We start from the raw sequence: 18,160 nt of genomic DNA on the forward strand, positions 1-18,160 counted from the left end.
CCATCACTATTGGGGGTAAATTTACTGAAGTGAGTTTTAAAAGTGATGTTGCCCATAGCAACTAATCAGATTCAACTTAACATTTAACTAGCACCTTCTAGAAGATAATTGCTAGAATCTGATTGGTTGCTATGGGCAACTTCACTTTTAAAACTCACTTCTAAAAACTCTCACTTTAGTTGATTTACCCCTTGGAGTCAGTTGCACGCTTCTCTGATTACTTCCTTGCTTACTGTTACTTGCTGCCCAGCTGTATTGAGTCCTGAGAATCTAGGTACAGTACTAATTGTTAATTGTGCTATTTTTATGTTTTTGTACTGTATATAAAGTGTAATAATAGTACAGTAAGGGTTTATTTGCTGTATATACAGTACATACATGTTCAAATATTTTTTTAGACAAAATTATATATTTTTTTGTTTATACAAGCCCAGAACCACGCTACTGCCATGAGGTGGAGATGGAGGCGGAAGCAGAGCCTGACAGACCTCCCCAGCCAAGTAAGTACTGTACAATACATTATGTTTTACTACTGAACTTCTATTCCTTTTAAGAATGTCTCTATCCCTCCTGTGTACAGTACCTCTTGTACTCTAAAGACTGTTCACAAATTACTCCCTTGCTCACCAGCCATATTGTGTCCTGAGAATTATGGTACTAATTCTTACTTGTGCTCTTTTTATGTTTTGGTTACTGTAATGTAGTGTACAGTAATGTTATGTTTACCCTGTACTTTCCCACTGACTACATTACGTTTTTTTTTTTCTTTTCTTTACACAGAACACCTCCGTATCATTGTTATGGAGCTCAAGATATCGGAGGACAGCAATGATTCCAGTAATGCTTATGTACAGTAACTCCCCTTTAACCTCTAAAAGGACTCTACTGTAGTACTTGATTTTACAATAAAGCATTTTTCTTTTACACACAGACCGCCTAATAATAGATGAGTCGGTGGAGAGTTCCATGATGGCCGATGAGACGGAGCAGTTTCATTTAGGTAATGTAGTCATTAGAGAGAGCTAAACTAGGAAGATATGGGGGAGGAGTGGTATCAGCGCATGTTATATGCCTCTTTGTTGGGGACCCCCCCAATAAAGAGGTTCCTCTCTCCTAAGCACTGCAGGCTTAGGCTGAAGCACAGGGCTCTTCCGGGCACCCCTGGCTGGTGGGTGCAGGGGTAATAGTGGGATTTATATATGTCTACTATTGTTTTTTATAGTGGGACTACAGGTGTCAGTGTGCCTGCCCTTTGGCACTTGTGGAACTACACGTGTCAGCAGGCGGCCGGCACCTATACCCCCACTATAAAAAAATAGTAAAATAATCACAGTACAACACACACCGTAGACAGTAAAGTTTTATTCCAAACAAAACACACTCACAAATACTTACCTTCTGCCAGGTGATCGGTCCTCTTGTCCAGTAGAACCCATGAACATGAACCACGGACCATTGAACACTGAAGCAATGTATGTGTTTCCACTAACATTGCTACCCTGGTAATTGACGAAAACCGTGTAGTTTCTATAATTTGCCAGGCCGCCAGCCAATCAGAGGCATCTCTAATGTAAGTGTCCACTGATTGGCTGTAAGCTGTTTGGCTGTCAATCAACAGCCACGCTTGTTTGCTTTGGGGGAAGGGACCTAGAGGGCACACAAAGGTGATTTAGCAAAAAGAAAGGGAAATAGGGGAAGGGAGTATCCACCTCACTGGTTACACTGAATCAGACCAGGTACAATTTCTGTCATATATTGAAAATATGATGCCAACTACTTACCACCTCTGTACCATTTATAGTATCACTACTTTAATTAGAATGGGTGGTGGTGCTACTCAGAGTTATTCAAAGTACCACAAGAGAAAAATTGTTCAAGGTAGAACAAAATAGAAACTCTTTATGAGTGCACTCTCATAGTCTGAAAACTCATGGAGCAATAAAATATGACATTTAATTAGAACTGCTGTCTAAATAAAATAGACTTACATGGACATTACAAACAAAACATGTATATAAAAACATTCTAAAAAATTATTTGAGAATATAATTCTAATTCCTACAGTCGGCGAAATATAAAGAAAAAGATGACTTTACATGACACTTAATATCTATAAAATGAAATACCAAGGTTACAATTTTGGCATACACTATAACCACTGCATATCACACATCATGTCTCATTGCTGTACGTTCTCTCAAATGAACAGTACAGATAAAGTAGGGGAAAGTCAGATCTGCGGTTAGTAGATTCTGCTGCTTCTTCTCTTGCCTTTAGGCAAAGGGGAAGGAGTGAGAGATCCACTGGAACAGTTGATCGGGCCCGACGCGCGTTTCACCTCATTGGCTTTTTCACAGAGAAATGGCTTCTGTGAAAAAGCCAACGATGCGAAAAGTGGATCGGACCCGATCAAGGGTGCCTCGTGATGGCACAGTACAGGTCACCCAGCACCAAGGTTTAATGTGGTATGATTCAGAATGAAGCTTAAGTGAGCCAATTTTCACACATTATAGGATTCAGCTCAACTAGCACGAGTCATAGTCATTTTCTCACAATGATTATCACATCTACAAACTTGTTACTATGCAACTAGACTATATGGTAATGTATAAATAGAGTACATTATATACTGTATATATGATATGTTTTTCTGAGTAATGAATATTACTGCTGTACAGACAATATTTTTTTTGTCTCTAGACACTTGTAGATAAGTATTGCGATCTGGTGTATCATTATGTAATTAAGGTTGCGCAGGAATCTATTCAGGCTTGACTTATTTTTTCCACCATTCCATGAATGCACACCTTTTTCTCTAGATGTATTTAACAGAAGGCTAACTGCAGCTAAAGTGAATATATATATATTTTGCTCACAAATTAACTTTGAATTATCTAAACTGACCACCACAGAATATTCCAATAATAATTGCTTTTTGCACTTTACCTAAGAGATATAATTGCTCAGTGTTATTAAGAAAGTATACTGATATTTAACTGACTAAATTGCACAGCATTTACCCCTTTAAGGAATAAATAGACTGTATTATTCTATCTCTTTGTTATCTATATATGTGTGATAGTACCTACAGTAATTCTGCATGGTTGGTATACAAAACTGACTATTTCCATTACCCTATACTTTCCCATTGACACCCACACCAGCTGACTAGTTCTCTCATCGGGTGTCCTATGCCTTTGCTGCTATGACAACCAAAAGCAGAAACAAAAGGCTGAAGATGAGTCCCTATGCTCGCTGTTGTTTCTAGGGGTTACCGCTACAAGTGGATCTCTCACTCCTTCTCCTCTGCCTAAAGGCAAGAGAAGAAGCAGCAGAATCTACTAACCACGGATCTGACTTTCCCCTACAGTAGCGCACGCAGGGGGGTTCTGAGTACCCAGAAACCCCCTTGACAGCCTAGACGAGCGAGCGCCACTTTATTAAACCCCGCCCCTATCGCAGCAACATGCTGCCTTTCGCGGGTCAATTGGTAGGAGGTGGAGCCAATATGATGCAATTCCATTAGAAGCGTGTCATTTTGCCCCTCCCCCTCTTGATTAATCCGCTAATCTCTGTATTTTGCAGCTAGGGGGAGGGGCCTAATGACAGTGCCAGGTCCCGACCCCATCTCTACTTGAAGTCTGGTGAGTGCACTTCATTCTGTACCTATGCACTTGGAGCCACTGTGCTCACTTAGGTTGCTACCCCAGCAATTGTTGGACCCTGGAGATGTGAGTGTGGACCTATACACTGTATATATATCTATATATATATATATATATATATATATATATATATAGAGAGAGAGAGATAGAGCTATATATAAACCCCCCCCCTTAAAATTCCTGCATTTGCCCCTGCCCTACTTTATCTGTGCTGTTCATTTGAGAACCACACACAACGTCCAGCAATGAGACATGATGCAGTGGTTATAGTGTATGCCAGAATATTCTAACCTTGGTATTTGATTTTATAGATGTTATATAGATGCACCATCTGTAGGAATTATAATTATATTCTCAAATCCCTTTTTATAATGTTTTGATATATATGTTCTGTTTGTAATGTCCATGTAAGTCTATTTTATTTAGACAGCAGTTCTCATTAAAAGTTATACTTTATTCCCCTATGACTTTTCAGACTATGGGCCGTATTCAATTAGTTTCGCACCGGCGATACTTTTTCGCATGCCGCACCTTTCGCCGACTTCGCGTGTTTTAACGACCCCGCTATTCGCCGTATTCAATTCCAAAGGACGCGAAAACACGTCCCGGCCAAACTCAAACAGGCGAAAAGTGCTGTCAGAAATGGGGAAATCAGCCTGACAACCCCCAAAAAATGCACTAATATTGGGGATCAGTATAGATGTCCCCGATTAGCCCCCCTGAGCTATTTGGGGTACTTAAGTGCTTTCAATTGCCTCTATATATCGTTTTTGCACAAGTGGTGAAGAATAGCATTAAGCATTTTTTTGGGGAGAAAATAAGTAGTCCTGTCAAATTTGGGGTACTTGAAAATGGGTGCAAGCATGTTTTAAAATTGCTAAAGTGAAGTTTTAAGTGCCACCAAAAACGCACCTTCAGCAAGCACCTGCAATAAAAAAAACACCTCACCCCTATTTGCACACTTCCCCTACAGTCTATTTCGCTAGTTTTTACGTTTGTACCCCCACTTTGCACTTTTCGGTCCCTTTTTCTAAGTAATTTTTTGGGGTGATCCATGTTTTTCCCCCCGTAATTTTAGGAACTAGGACTGGCTGACCAGTCTGGGGCTGGCTATGCTTTTGGGGGGGGGGACCCCATATAATTTTTTTCCAAAAAAATTAACCCCTAAAACAATGTATGTTTGATGGAAACTCGCAGTTCAGGACGTGGTGCATTTGCAACTTCTATTACGATTAATGGTAAATTCCCAATTTATGCTGAAGTGAATGAAATGTACTTCCGATTTCAGTTGATGGTGTATTCATTTCTAGTTAGAAAAAATGATTGAATCTGCGGTATTACCACGCCCGATTTATCCCCAAAAGTTGAAAAAAAATCACCCGAATTTAATAATAGTAAATTCGCGATAGGCAAAAAATTTATATTTTCACCCGAGATTGCAATCTCAGAACAACACGAATCTTAGTAAATTTACCCCTGAGAGTGCACTAATAAAGAGTTCTGTTTTGTTCTTCCTTGAACAACTTTTCTCTTGTGGCACACCAAGTTGGTAATGTAATCTCAGCACCCGCTCCAAAGATTTCAAAGTACTACAGTGAAGGCACTTACTGCTGTGTACCAATTAGTGACATGTTGTATAAGTTTCTAGTGGCACAGCAGTGCCAACATTGCCAAAAGTGTGCAGCATAAAATGCACAGTCAGTTTGTAGTCCAGAGACACCTTTTTCTGGGCTGAGACTTGTAGTTCAGTGATGGTTTTATGAACCACTGTTCCGACCTCACTACTAGTTTCTAAGACATGACATCACTATGTGAGCTCCGCACACCACTTTCTGCAGTGAAGGCACTTACTGTTGTGTACCAAATAGCGACATGTTGTACAAGCTCCTAGTGGCACAGCAGTGCCAACATTGCCACAAGTGTGCAGCATAAATTGCACAGTCAGTTTTTAATCCAGATACATCTCTTTCTGGGCTGAGACTTGTAGTTCAGTGATGGTTTTATGCACTACTATTCAGACCCCACTACTAGTTTCTAAGACATGCCATCACTGTGTGAGCTCCGCACACCACTTGCTGCAGTGAAAGCACTTACTGCTGTGTACCAATTAGCAACATGTTGTACAAACTCCTAGTGGCACAGCTGTTCTCCTAGCAGCTGGAGGAGGTGTCCTAGCAATGGTCACCATTCCTCTCCTTTTCAGGGCACAAGTACTACAATTGCAAGGGCAGACCTTGAGCTGACTGCCTAAATAGCTAACAAAGCATCCTTTGTTATGTTAAAGAAAGGTTCTTGCTTGCTTTGGGAGAAGGGACCTAGAGGGCACACCAAGTTTGTAATGTGATCACAGCACCCACTCCAAAGATTTCAAAGTGCCATAGTGACCGGCACTTACTGCTGTGTACTGATTAGCGACATGTTGGACAAGCTCCTAGTGTGCGGCCTAAAAGGCACAGTCAGTTTGTAATGCAAAGACATCTCTTTCTGGGATGAGACTTGGGTGTAAATTTACTAAGATGGGAGTTCTATTTAAGAAGTGATGTTGTACAAAGCAGCCAATCAGATTCTATTTCTCATTTATCTAGCACCTTCTAGAAGATAATACCTGGAATCTGATTGGTTGCTATGGGCAACATCACTTCTTAATATTACTTCCATTTTAGTAAATTTACCCCTTATATTTCTGTGATGGTTTTATGCGCGACTGCTCAGACCCCACTACTAATTTCTAAGATATGCCATCACTGTGTGAGCACTGCACACCACTTTCTACAATGCCACAGTGACCGGTACTTACTGATGTGTACCAATTAGTGACATGTTGTACAAACTCAAAGCATGGCACAGCAGTGTGCAGCAAGTGTGCGGCATAAATCGCACAGTCAGTTTGCAAGCTAGAGACAACTCTCTTTCTGGGCTGAGATGTGTGTTTCATTGATAATTTCATACAGTGCTGCTAAAACCTCACTACTAATTTCTAAAGCATGCTATCACTGTGTGAGTGCCGCACATCACTTCCAAAAATAGCCTGCCATGCAGAATTACTACAGTACTGTATACTGTATTAAATTCACTATTTACACTTGCAATACTGTACAGTATGTGATTGCTCCGCCTATCAGGGCTTACTGTTCTTTTGTATTCTGTAGTGCCATACTGTATCCATCCACTGCTGTATTATTCCCCACTTACAGTACTCACACTTATTCAGTGGAACACTGGCCACCTAGCGGTGAAGCTGTGTATTGCATGCCGTGGATATTGTCAAGTCTCACTGCGCCGTATGTATGTATCTATGTATGTCGCGCTATGAGCAAAGATGTAGCTGGACACATCTGTAATAGCTTTCCTGGATTGCTGCAGTAGACATTTTGTTTATAAACATGTAATCTGATGAATATATCTCAGTTGAAGAGCACTATCAATAATCATCTGATTAGCCACTATATACAGTGAGTAGACTAAGAGGTGAAGAATGTTTAAGGATAAGGCTTTAAGAGTTATGTGCCCACAGATGATTCTAGGATAATTTAATCTGATGTATTATGCAGTCCCTGTTTTGCTGTATCTCCCAGAAACTTTTGATGCTTGCATTGGATGTCTTGGAGCGACTATTGATATAGGATCATCTCCTCCAATTTTCTTCTAGACGTGATCTATTTGGGAACTTACCTCAGATGTTTAATTCTTAAAGCCTTAGATTATATTACACAATTCTTACTTGATTTATTTACATTAGTGGCCTCAAGAGAATAGGAGAACGGTGATGTTTTTTTTGTAGTAATATCTATATTCCTCATCGGGTTTAGATTCATAGTGGCTCTGTGGGAAACCCTGTTGACCCTTGAGTGGTTCGTAGGCATGCCTTTCCTTGGAGAACTGGGTTAGCTCTTGCCAAATGTCTTCTTCTTTGGCATGATGGGGACACAGAGGCCACGTGTGTCACTGTTGAAGGTGATTCGTTGCTCCATATAGAGAAACATTTTGTCTGGGGCTGCTATCAGAAACACACCATGACCAGCCAAGCTATTTAGACCTGAGAGTAGGCCATTTGGGACAAAGCTCATGCCGCTAGGTTGGGGAATGTAGGATTGTGAGGGACAAAGCTGAAGTCCGTGGGTTGGGATGTAGAATGGCGAGGAACAACGCTGAAGTCAATGTTTTGGGGAAAGTAGAATCATGAGGAAAGATGCTGAGGTCAATAAACAAGAGAGTAGAACAAGACTTTTGTGAAGCACCAACAGAGAAAATAAATTCCAACTGGCTTATGAAAAGATTGTCAGGAGAGTGGTCCTTATGAAGTCTAAGGTGAGATCCTTCATCCTAATTGACTTGAAATGCAGCAAGGTGCTGGTTGCAGTAATTCTAAGAGAATGAATAGTTGTCAGTGTTAATGGTGCTGTGACACCTGTAATAGTATTGTAGTGGATCCTCGCAGTGAGTAATTCTGTCTGTTCCCCAGGACAACCTTAACCTGTGGATAGAGGGCCTGATTCAATCCCGGACGCTAAGCCGCGATCACTCGCGGCCAAAAGGGGCCGGGTATGCAAATTCCGCAATCACACTGTGTGGCGTAAGGATGCCCTCTATGTCTTATAGAGCAATGGCAGTGAGCGAACGCAGGTGTCTAAAGACGCCCACTTTCCTTTCTTAACACTCGTCATCTCGAAGAAGTGTATGATTAATCAGTAGCATCGAGAGTCATTGGAGCTGCACACAGCGCTTGAGGTATCCCCTACCCCACCGCAAGCACTGCGATCACTGCAGGCTGAAATCCAACCAAGTGATGTGTACAATGACGCTTCCATGATAATTATGCACACCCATAAAACTCTGTTTTGACGCCCAGACACGCCTGCATTCGCAGCACCACTCCCCCGTTCACAAGCACCTTCCCCTGTTACCACCCACAAATGGCACTATCTGTCACTCAAAGTAGCGCTCAGTCTTTGTGCTACGAGTGCACGATTCCCGCTCACGCACGCGCACTGTGATGCATATGCATGCGCAGACGGGCGACAATTGCCCATAGGGAGCGAACGCAGCTTAGCGTCCGGGTCTGAATCAGGCCCAGAGTCAGGGCCGTAACTAGGGTTGTGCAACCAGTGCCATGGCACAGGGCACCACAGGGCAGGGGGCGCTGTTCAGGCCTGTAAATTTTCCTGTTTATTATCATTGTCACTTGTAGCTTCCTCCTCTTTTATTCCCAGCACCTCCTGGCCTCCCCTACCTCTTCCCTGGCCCTTCCCCATGAGGCCATGGCCCTTTTTCAGGTCCACTGTCTTATGTCCCTATTTAAAAAATTGGGAGGGGGGGGGCGCCAATGCTTTCTCTGGCACAGGTCACCAAAAAGTCTGGTTACGGCTCTGGATAGAGTGACAGTAGCTCTCAGATCACATGATCACCAGCATGGGTCCTGCACATGCAACTGCAATTTCAGTCTATATTAAACCAGTCTGAATCTTCCTTAGCACTACTGTCTCTGCCTTCCACTGCACCTCAGAGCTTTATTATTTTCACAATTGTGAATGATTAACGTCCCTGTATACAATTTGGCATGACCCTTGCACAGCTACACGCCTGTGCATGCCCTCAAGAGATGTTAATTACAGCAATCAAGGTAAAAGAAGCAGCAAAGAAACACAACTGAACCCACGCGCCAGCATATATAGTGTTTTTGGCTGTGAAATGTCAAAAAAAAAGTTGGCGCTACTCCAGAAAAAGGCATCTTAGTCCTTTATTAGCGTACACTTGGAGACATGCCAAACTTATATGATTCCTCTTAAACATGGCTTGGAGGTGGTAGGAAAGACACGAGGAGTGTATCCTATCCCTGCCACACATATAGATGTTCCACAGTGTTGAGCTGGTTAATCATGGGAGGGGAAGGCACCCTTGAGAAAATGTCAAACTCATTTAGTAACCAAGCATGAGTAATCTCATCCTCTCAACATCCTACGACCAGATAATAAAGGGTTTGTTCCCCCCCATGGAAATAACAGGGCATCTAATAACAGTTCAGCTTATCTTGCTTTAGCGTTGACAAATCCTCTAATTTCAAAGATCATAGGACCAGGACAATGTCTGTTCTCATTACCCCTCGGGTTATATTACAGAATAAAAGGTTCTCATTGGGAGAGGGAGGAATCCTGTCTCAGAGTTGTATCAAACATTTAACTCCTCTTCTGCAAGAACAGACTGGAGTCCCTCAAATAATGTTTAAAATTATTTCAATATCACGTTTTAAAATTATCTGTAACCCCCATTGGGGCCCTTTGGGCATTCAAAAGTGGATGGATTATGGCTTTACACTATTTTCTTCTTCCTTTGTTCTCTATCTTTACCAAAACCAATGCACAATATTACACTGCACTGCAAAAGATTCCTGCTTTTCATACAGTGCATTAAGCTTCTGTCCTGTATCTTCAGCCAATCAGTAAGCTCACCTAGCAGCGCTGTTGCCAGTGTAAACAAGTACCATCTGTGTTTATGATTAGAATTGATCTTTGCAAGGTCTTTATACCATTTTAGTGTCTTGCAGAGCATGCTGGAACTTATTGTTCCACAACAACTGGTCAGCCGCAATTGAATAAGCCTGCCTTAAATACTAATTGATTCATAAAATATGAATATGCATATTGATAGGAGGATGATTTTTTCAAAACAGTTTTCTTTACTTGATAAAAACTAAGCTTTAAACTTCGGCTTGCAATTTATAGAACTAGTTTGTGTAGATGTACATACAGTACATCCGGAAAGTATTCACAGCCAGTCACTTTTTCCACATTTTGTTATGTTACAGCCTTATTCCAAAATGGAATAAATTCATTTTTCTCCTCAAAATTCTACACACAATACCCCATAATGACAACATGTAAAAAGTTTTTTGAGATTTTTGCAAATTTAATAAAAAATAAAAAAAACTAAGAAATCACATGTACATAAGTATTCACAGCCTTTGCTAGGAAGCTCAAAATTAAGCTCAGGTGCATCCTGTTTCCACTGATTAAGCTGATGTTCCTACAGCTTAATTGGAGTCTACCTGTGGTAAATTCAGTTGATTGGACATGATTTTGAAAGGCATATACCTGTCTATATAAGGTCCCTCACTTGACAGTGCATGTCAGGGCACAAACCAAGCATGAAGTCCAAAGAATTGTCTGTAGGCCTCCGAGACAGGATTGTCTCGAGGCACAAATCTGGGGAAGGGTACAGAAAACTATCTGCTCCTTTGAAGGTCCCAATGAGCACAGTGGCCTCCATCATCCATAAATGGAAGAAGTTCGGAACCACCAGGACTCTTCCTAGAGTTGGCCGGCTGTCTAAACTGAGCAATCGGGGGAGAAGGGCCCCAGTCAGGGAGGTGACCATGAACCTGATGCTACAGCATTCCTCTGTGGAGAGAGGAGAACCTTCCAGAAGGACAACCATCTCTGCAGCAATACACCAATCAGGCCTGTATGGTAGAGTGGCCAGACGGAAGCCACTTTTTTAGTAAAAAGCACATGGCAGCCCTCCTGGAGTTTGCCAAAATGCACCTGACAAAATTTTCTGGTCTGATGAGACAAAGATTGAACTCTTTGGCATGAATGCCAGGCGTTATGTTTTGAGGAAACTAGGCACCGCTCATCACCAGGCCAATAACATCTCTACAGTGAAGCATGGTGGTGGCAGCATCATGCTGTGGGGATGTTTTTCAGCGGCAGGAACTGGGAGATTAGTCAGGATAGAAGGAAAGATGAATGCAGCAATGTACAGAGACATCCTGGATGAAAACCTGCTCCATAGCGCTCTTGAGCTCAGACTGGGGCGACGGTTCATCTTTCAGCAGGACAACGACCCTAATCACACAGCCAAGATATCAAAGGAGTGGCTTCAGGACAACTCTGTGAATGTCCTTGAGTGGCCCCAGCCAGAGCCCAGACTTGAATCCGACTGAACATCTCTGGAGAGATCTGAAAATGGCTGTGCACCGACGCTTCCCATCCAACCTGATGGAGCTTGAGAGGTGCTGCAAAGAGGAATGGGCAAAACTGCCCAAAAATAGGTGTGCCAAGCTTGTGGCATCATATTCAAAAAGACTTGAGGCTGTAATTCCTGCGAAAGGTGCAACAACAAAGTATTGAACAAAGGTTTTGAATACTTATGTACATGTGATTTCTTAGTTGTTTTTTTATTAAATTTGCAAAAATCTCTAAAAAAACTTTGTACACGTTGTCATTATGGGGTATTCTGTGTAGAATTTTTAGGAGAAAAATGAATTTATTCCATTTTGGAATATGGCTGTAACATAACAAAATGTGGAAAAAGTGACGCACTGTGAATACTTTCCGGATGCACTGTATATACAGTAGGTGTATACATATTAAAAATAAAATAAAGAAATTACAGACAAATAATGAATTGTAAGTTTGAAACTTCACTGTAAGAACCTACTGCTTTGCCATAAAAATACTGTCTGGAATAATCTGTGTGTCATTTGTAATGCAGACAAATCTGCTGACTTTTTAGGGGGTTGAATATGTTTGCAAGCCACTGTGTGTGTATATATAGAGCGATACAAATAGAGAGAGATAAGTAAATATTTTGAATCTGTCATTCACCAGGTTGCTAGATATAGTGCCCACTTTTGCATGGTTTCATTCTCTCTTCCTCCAGCTTTCCAAGTCTGTCTCTCTTTCTGATCTCTGTGCCCCCCCCCCCCTTCTGTGTCTCCATCTCCCTTACATGTCAGTGTCTCCATTCTGTCTTCCTTGTCTTTCTCTTTCTGCTCCTTCCCATCTCTCTCCTTAATCTCTGTCCTATGACCCTAACTCTCTCTTTGCCCCTGCCTCCTCATATCTCCCTCATCTCTTTGCCCCCTGTCCTCCTCCCATCTCTCTCCTTCATATACAATACTGTGCAAAGTGTTAGGCAGGTGTGGACAAAATTCTGCAAAGTGAGAATGCTTTCATAAATAGTAGTGTTAATAGTATATTTTTATCAATTGACAAAATGCAAAGTGAATGAACAGAAGAGAAATCTGAATCAAATCAATATTTGGCATGACCACCCCCTGCCTTCAAAACAGCATCAATTCGTCTAGGTACACTTGCACATAGTCAGGGGGGATTTGTAGGATTATAGTCAGGTGTATGAGTAATCATATCAAACAGGTGATAATGATCATCATTTTCATACGTAGGTAGAAACAGTCATTAACTGAAACAGCTGTGTAGGAGGCTTAAAACTGGGTGAGGAACAACCAAACTCTGCTACAAAGGTGAGGTGGAAGACAGTTTCATGTCACAGGTCATACACCATGGCAAGACTGAGCACAGCAACAAGACACAAGGTAGTTATACTGCATCAGCAAGCGCTCTCTCAGACAAAGATTTCAAAATAGGCTGGGTTTCAAGATGTGCTGTTCAAGCTCTTTTGAAGAACAAAGAAATAGGCAACATTGAGGACCGCAGTGGTCGGCCAAGGAAACTTAGTGTATCAGATGAAAGACACATCATGCTTACTTCCCTTCAAAAATGGAAGCTGTGCAGCAGTGCCACCAACTCAGCACTGGCAGAAACCAGTGGGACTCAGGTATACCCATCTACTGTTCAGAGAAGTCTGGCCTGAAGTGGTCTTCATGGAACAAATGCAGCCAAAAAAACATACCTTTGACATGGAAACAAGGCCAAGCGACTCCACTATGCGCAAAAACATAGGAACTGGGGTGCTGAAAAATGGCAGCAGGTGCTCTGGACTGATGAGTTAAAATATGAAATATTTGGCTGTAATAGAAGGCAGTTTGTTCGCCGAAGGCTGAAGAGCAGTACAATAATGAGTGTCTGCAGGCAACAGTGAAGCATGGTGATGGAGGTTCCTTGCAAGTTTGTGGCTGCACTTCAGCAAATGGAGTTGGGGATTTGGTCAGGATTAGTGATGTCCTCAATGCTGATAAATACAGGCAGGTACTTATCCATCATGCAATACCATCAGGGAGGCGTCTGATTGGCTCCAAATTTCTTCTGCAGCAGGACAATGACCCAAAACATACGGCCAATGTCATTAAGAACTATCTTGGGCATAAAGGAGAACAAATAGACCTAGAAGTGATGATATGGCCCCCACGGAGCCCTGATCTCAACATCATTGAGTCTATCTGGGATTGCATGAAGAGACAGAAGAATTTGAGTAAGCCTACATCCACAGAAGATCTGTGGTTAGTTCTCCAAGATGTTTGGAACAACCTCCCTGCCGAGTTCCTTCAAAACCTGTGTGCAAGTGTACCTAGAAGAATTGGTGCTGTTTTGAAGACAAAGGGTGGTCACACCAAATATTGATCTGATTTAGATTTCTCTTCTGTTTATTCACTTTGCATTTTGTTAATTGATAAAAATAAACTATTTATGAAAGCATTCTTACTTTGCAGCATTGTTTCCACACCTGCCTAAAACTTTTGCACAGTACTGTACGTCTCCCTCCTGTCTCTGTCTATCTCCCATCTTTAGCTCTCTACCTCATCTCTATTCCCCTGTTTTTCTCATCTGTCCCCTCCCCACCCCCTGACTTTCTCTCTTATCTCTGTCCACCATCTCTCCCTCAAGTCTCTCCCCCATCTCTACCTCATCTTTGTCCCCCTATCCTGTCTTTCTCTTTGCCCCCTCCCCCATCTCTCTCATGTCTGTCCCCACTACATCCATCTTACTCATATCTCTCCCCTACCCCCTGTCCTCCTCCCATCTCTCTCCTTCATATATGTGCCCCTCCTGTCTCTCCCATCTTTATCTCTCTCCCTCATTTCTGTCCCTGTTTTTTTCATCTGTCCCCTCCCCAAGTGAAAGCAAGCCAACAGGCAGTCCGGTCACAGCGGACAGACACTGCGGCTGCGATGAGTGAGGAGATGGTGACCAGTGTGCAGCACGGGGGCCGGGGAGTGATGAGACAGTGTGCAGTGCAGCACTGACGCTGCACAGTCATTCTGTCCCAATGTCTGACATAGCGGTGGCCGCTGGTGGCTTTACAAGTGCCACGGCCGCCGCTCGGAACTTACGTGGGCCATTATAGTTAGTACACCACTGTCAATAACACAGCAGGGCAGCGAGTGGCGCCCTTCAGTGGCCGGCGCCCCTAGGCAGATGCCTAAATCAGCCTAATGCTGGTGCCGGCCTGGTAGTTATATATCCTATATATACATAAATGTATCATCGCCAAATACAACTATGCCCTAAAATCAATACCTGTGTGTAGCTGTGATAGCTCTAAAATGCACTCACCTAAAATTATAGGTGTCAGCTCAAGCAATAAAATCCTAGTAGTGGCGATCTGCTATACAAATGAAACTGCAATTAGTGAAATTGGCAAAGACCGCACACTGTGCTTATAGGCCCCAATAAATACATTTAAAAAAAAAAAAACAACAATAGCAATTGTGCATAAACTGACTATTGACCTGTGTTCATAAAATTCAGTATACACAGGGTGGTATTTCCTCCAGACCCAGCATCCACTATCTATCTATACAGTGGTACCTTAGTTTAGAAAACACACTGAGGCCCCATTTATTGATAATCGCTATTGCAATGCGATCTGGGCATGACATTACCACCCATGATCGTACTGCAATATGCGATCATATTGCCCGGAAGTATCATCCGGGACATGCAGGGACACGCGCACCAAAAAGAGCCCATTCCTACGATGTGCCCGGAGAACTGCCGGCCAGTGCCGGAGCTGCCGTGCATGCCCAGTCACACTGACTGCACACGCACAACCGTCATTGCCGGGGAGGTTCTGGAGGCTACAGCAGCTAACGCCATCTTCAGATGGCGTTAGCTGGGTGGACCAATATCCAGAATGCATCGCATTCCGGATGTTGGTAAATATGACATCATCGCATCCCCCATAGAAACTATGGGGGATGCGGCTGCCTGTGGGAATGAAGTTGTTAACATCATTATACATTATACATCAAATATACAACGATAAATGGGCCCCTTAGAACTCAAAGCTAAAAAGATATAGACAATTTATTTCTAAAAATACTGCATATAACAATCAGCACCAACGTAGTGCTAAATATGTCACATATGTACAAGTAAGAACAACAACTAGTAAATATAAATAAATAAAAAGTAATAATAAATAAAGGCTTATTTTCTTTGGAATAAATAAAGTTCATGAAGGCAAGAAACTGAAGCTCCAGTGACATGGTAGTTGGGAAAACATACTTACTTAAAAAGCCATGTTAATTGTTGGAGTTTATTATAAATATTTTGATTACTAGAATTCTTAGAAGTCAATCCAATTAGGTGCGAATTGCGATTTGCTATTTTCTCTTCGAATTCGCATAGCAAATTCATTTTGCAATCCAATTAGCAACTCACAGTGAATCAGTCAGACTGAATTTCCATTCGCACCTCCCTGAGGGTGAGAGATGGAAAGGAAAATCTTTATTTTAAGGTTAAAATGTCGGAACACTGTGCTGGACCCCTTGGACACTCCCCTAATAACTAATTATGCAATTGGAAGTTTCCAAATAGCTTAGTTAGTACAATAACTACATAATTTTTTGGGGTTAGAAAAAAATTGCCCTCAAATTAGCCCAAAATCAACTTTTTAGTTAGTTTAGGCACCCCAAATTTAATTATAATATTTTTTTAATTGAAAAGTAATTTTTTTTTTTGTTTTTTTTATAATTTCTTTAATTTTTCAAGGTGCCCCCAAAGTACCCCCCAAATTTTTTTTTTCCCTACTTTTGTTTTGCATTTTTTGTTTAATTTGTTTGAGATAAACTAAAAAAGTTTGTTTTTTGTCATTTTCTTGCATTTTTTTTTTTAAATCACAAATCAGCAATTTGACACAATTTCAAAACCTATTGTACCTTCCTAATGCCCACAAACAGCCTACTATGCGGTCCTGCTACCTAAATTATCCATTTTGGGGGGTCCTGCATGGTCTCCTCACTTTTTCATGCACTTCTCTCAAATCTCATTTGGCAGTCAATTTGCAAACCTCCGCTGCGAATAGGCATTTTTAATTGGATTGGAGAATTCTCGGGAGCACACATCGATGCGAAGTCTGCGAGTTTCAAGAAACAAACTCGCTACTTGCAATATCGCACCTAATTGGATTGACCCCTTAGTGCTTATAGTGTGCACATACATCTCACCCCTTTTTTCTGCTTTAGAACTACGGGTCTCAGCATGGTAGCAACCAGTGGTGTCACTCACCCTGGTGACACCCGGTGTGGACCCATGAGAGGAGATAGTAGTTGTGCGCAAGGTAAAAAGGGCATGGCCTTGCAGGTAGGGGATGTGGCACACATGGTAGGGGTGTGGCCTGAACCCCCATTTTAGTCACACTGGGGGTCCAAAGATGCGGACTGCCCCCGGGGACCAATCTGTGTGAAGTGCCGGCTTCCTCACTGTGTCAAGAGCTGAGTGCTGCATGTAATGCTATAGTGCAACACTCTGCTCCAGTCACTGAGGAGTTGGCACTTTGGTGTTACCCCAGGGCGAGTGACACCCGGGTGCGGCCCGTACCCCCCTTGTGACGCTACTGGTAGCACCTATTATCATATTTAAGATTAGGATGTGCAGCCCAGTCCCTCCTTTTTTCCTCTGTGTATGTGTGTATTTAAGGTACATTTGAAGGGGAGACCCCCTTCTCTTGGGCTAGCCCTTTTCCTACCTGCCCCAGGTGATTTTAATTGGTAATGGTCCTTTTCATTACAGTACGCACATTTAATGGGCTCTATTAAAGGTAAGTCCAAGATACATTATTTAATGTGTCAGTATTAGGGATGTTAGGGGCCCACCTTATAAGGTTCACTGAGACGTTGGTAGGTGGGCAAAGATCTTTGGCCAAACATGTACTAAGAAACCTTATTTAAAAAACCATGATCTTCTGATGGCAAGAGACAGAGGTGACTGTTCAATCTTAATCCTTCTGGATCTCTCTGCAGCATTTGATACTGTGGACCACGGGATTCTAATTGAGCGTTTCAACATTTTCTGTGGACTTGATGGCACAGTCCTTAGCCGATTCAAATCATTTCTCACCAACAGGTCAGAGAGTTTGTTCTGGAGTATACTCATCATCACCAGTGCCACTGCCATGTTGTGTCACAGGGTTCTATACTATCCCCAATGCTTTTTGCAGTATACATGCCAGCACTGGGTGAATAATCAGATGTCATGGCCTGGTCTATCACTGATATGCAGATGATACTCAACTGCATTTGTCCCTTGCTCCAGGTACCGAGAACCCAATACCAACCCTAAATGACTCCCTAACTGAGCTCCAGGAGTGGATGAGTGCCAGTTGACTGTGACTGAACCCTGATAAAATAGAGGTCCTTATGATAGGTCACAGGACAAGGCTGCAACATAGCCAATTAACACTTATGCTTGGGGGTTCAGAACTTAAAAACAATGAACATGTGCGGAAACTTGGTGTTGTCCTGGATAGTGGCTTGACACTTAAACATCAGGTATCAGCCACAATCAAATCCTCAT

Source organism: Taudactylus pleione, unplaced genomic scaffold (genome assembly GCF_031769625.1).
Source record: "Taudactylus pleione unplaced genomic scaffold, aTauple2 ptg000381l, whole genome shotgun sequence".
Lineage (NCBI taxonomy): Eukaryota > Metazoa > Chordata > Amphibia > Anura > Myobatrachidae > Taudactylus > Taudactylus pleione.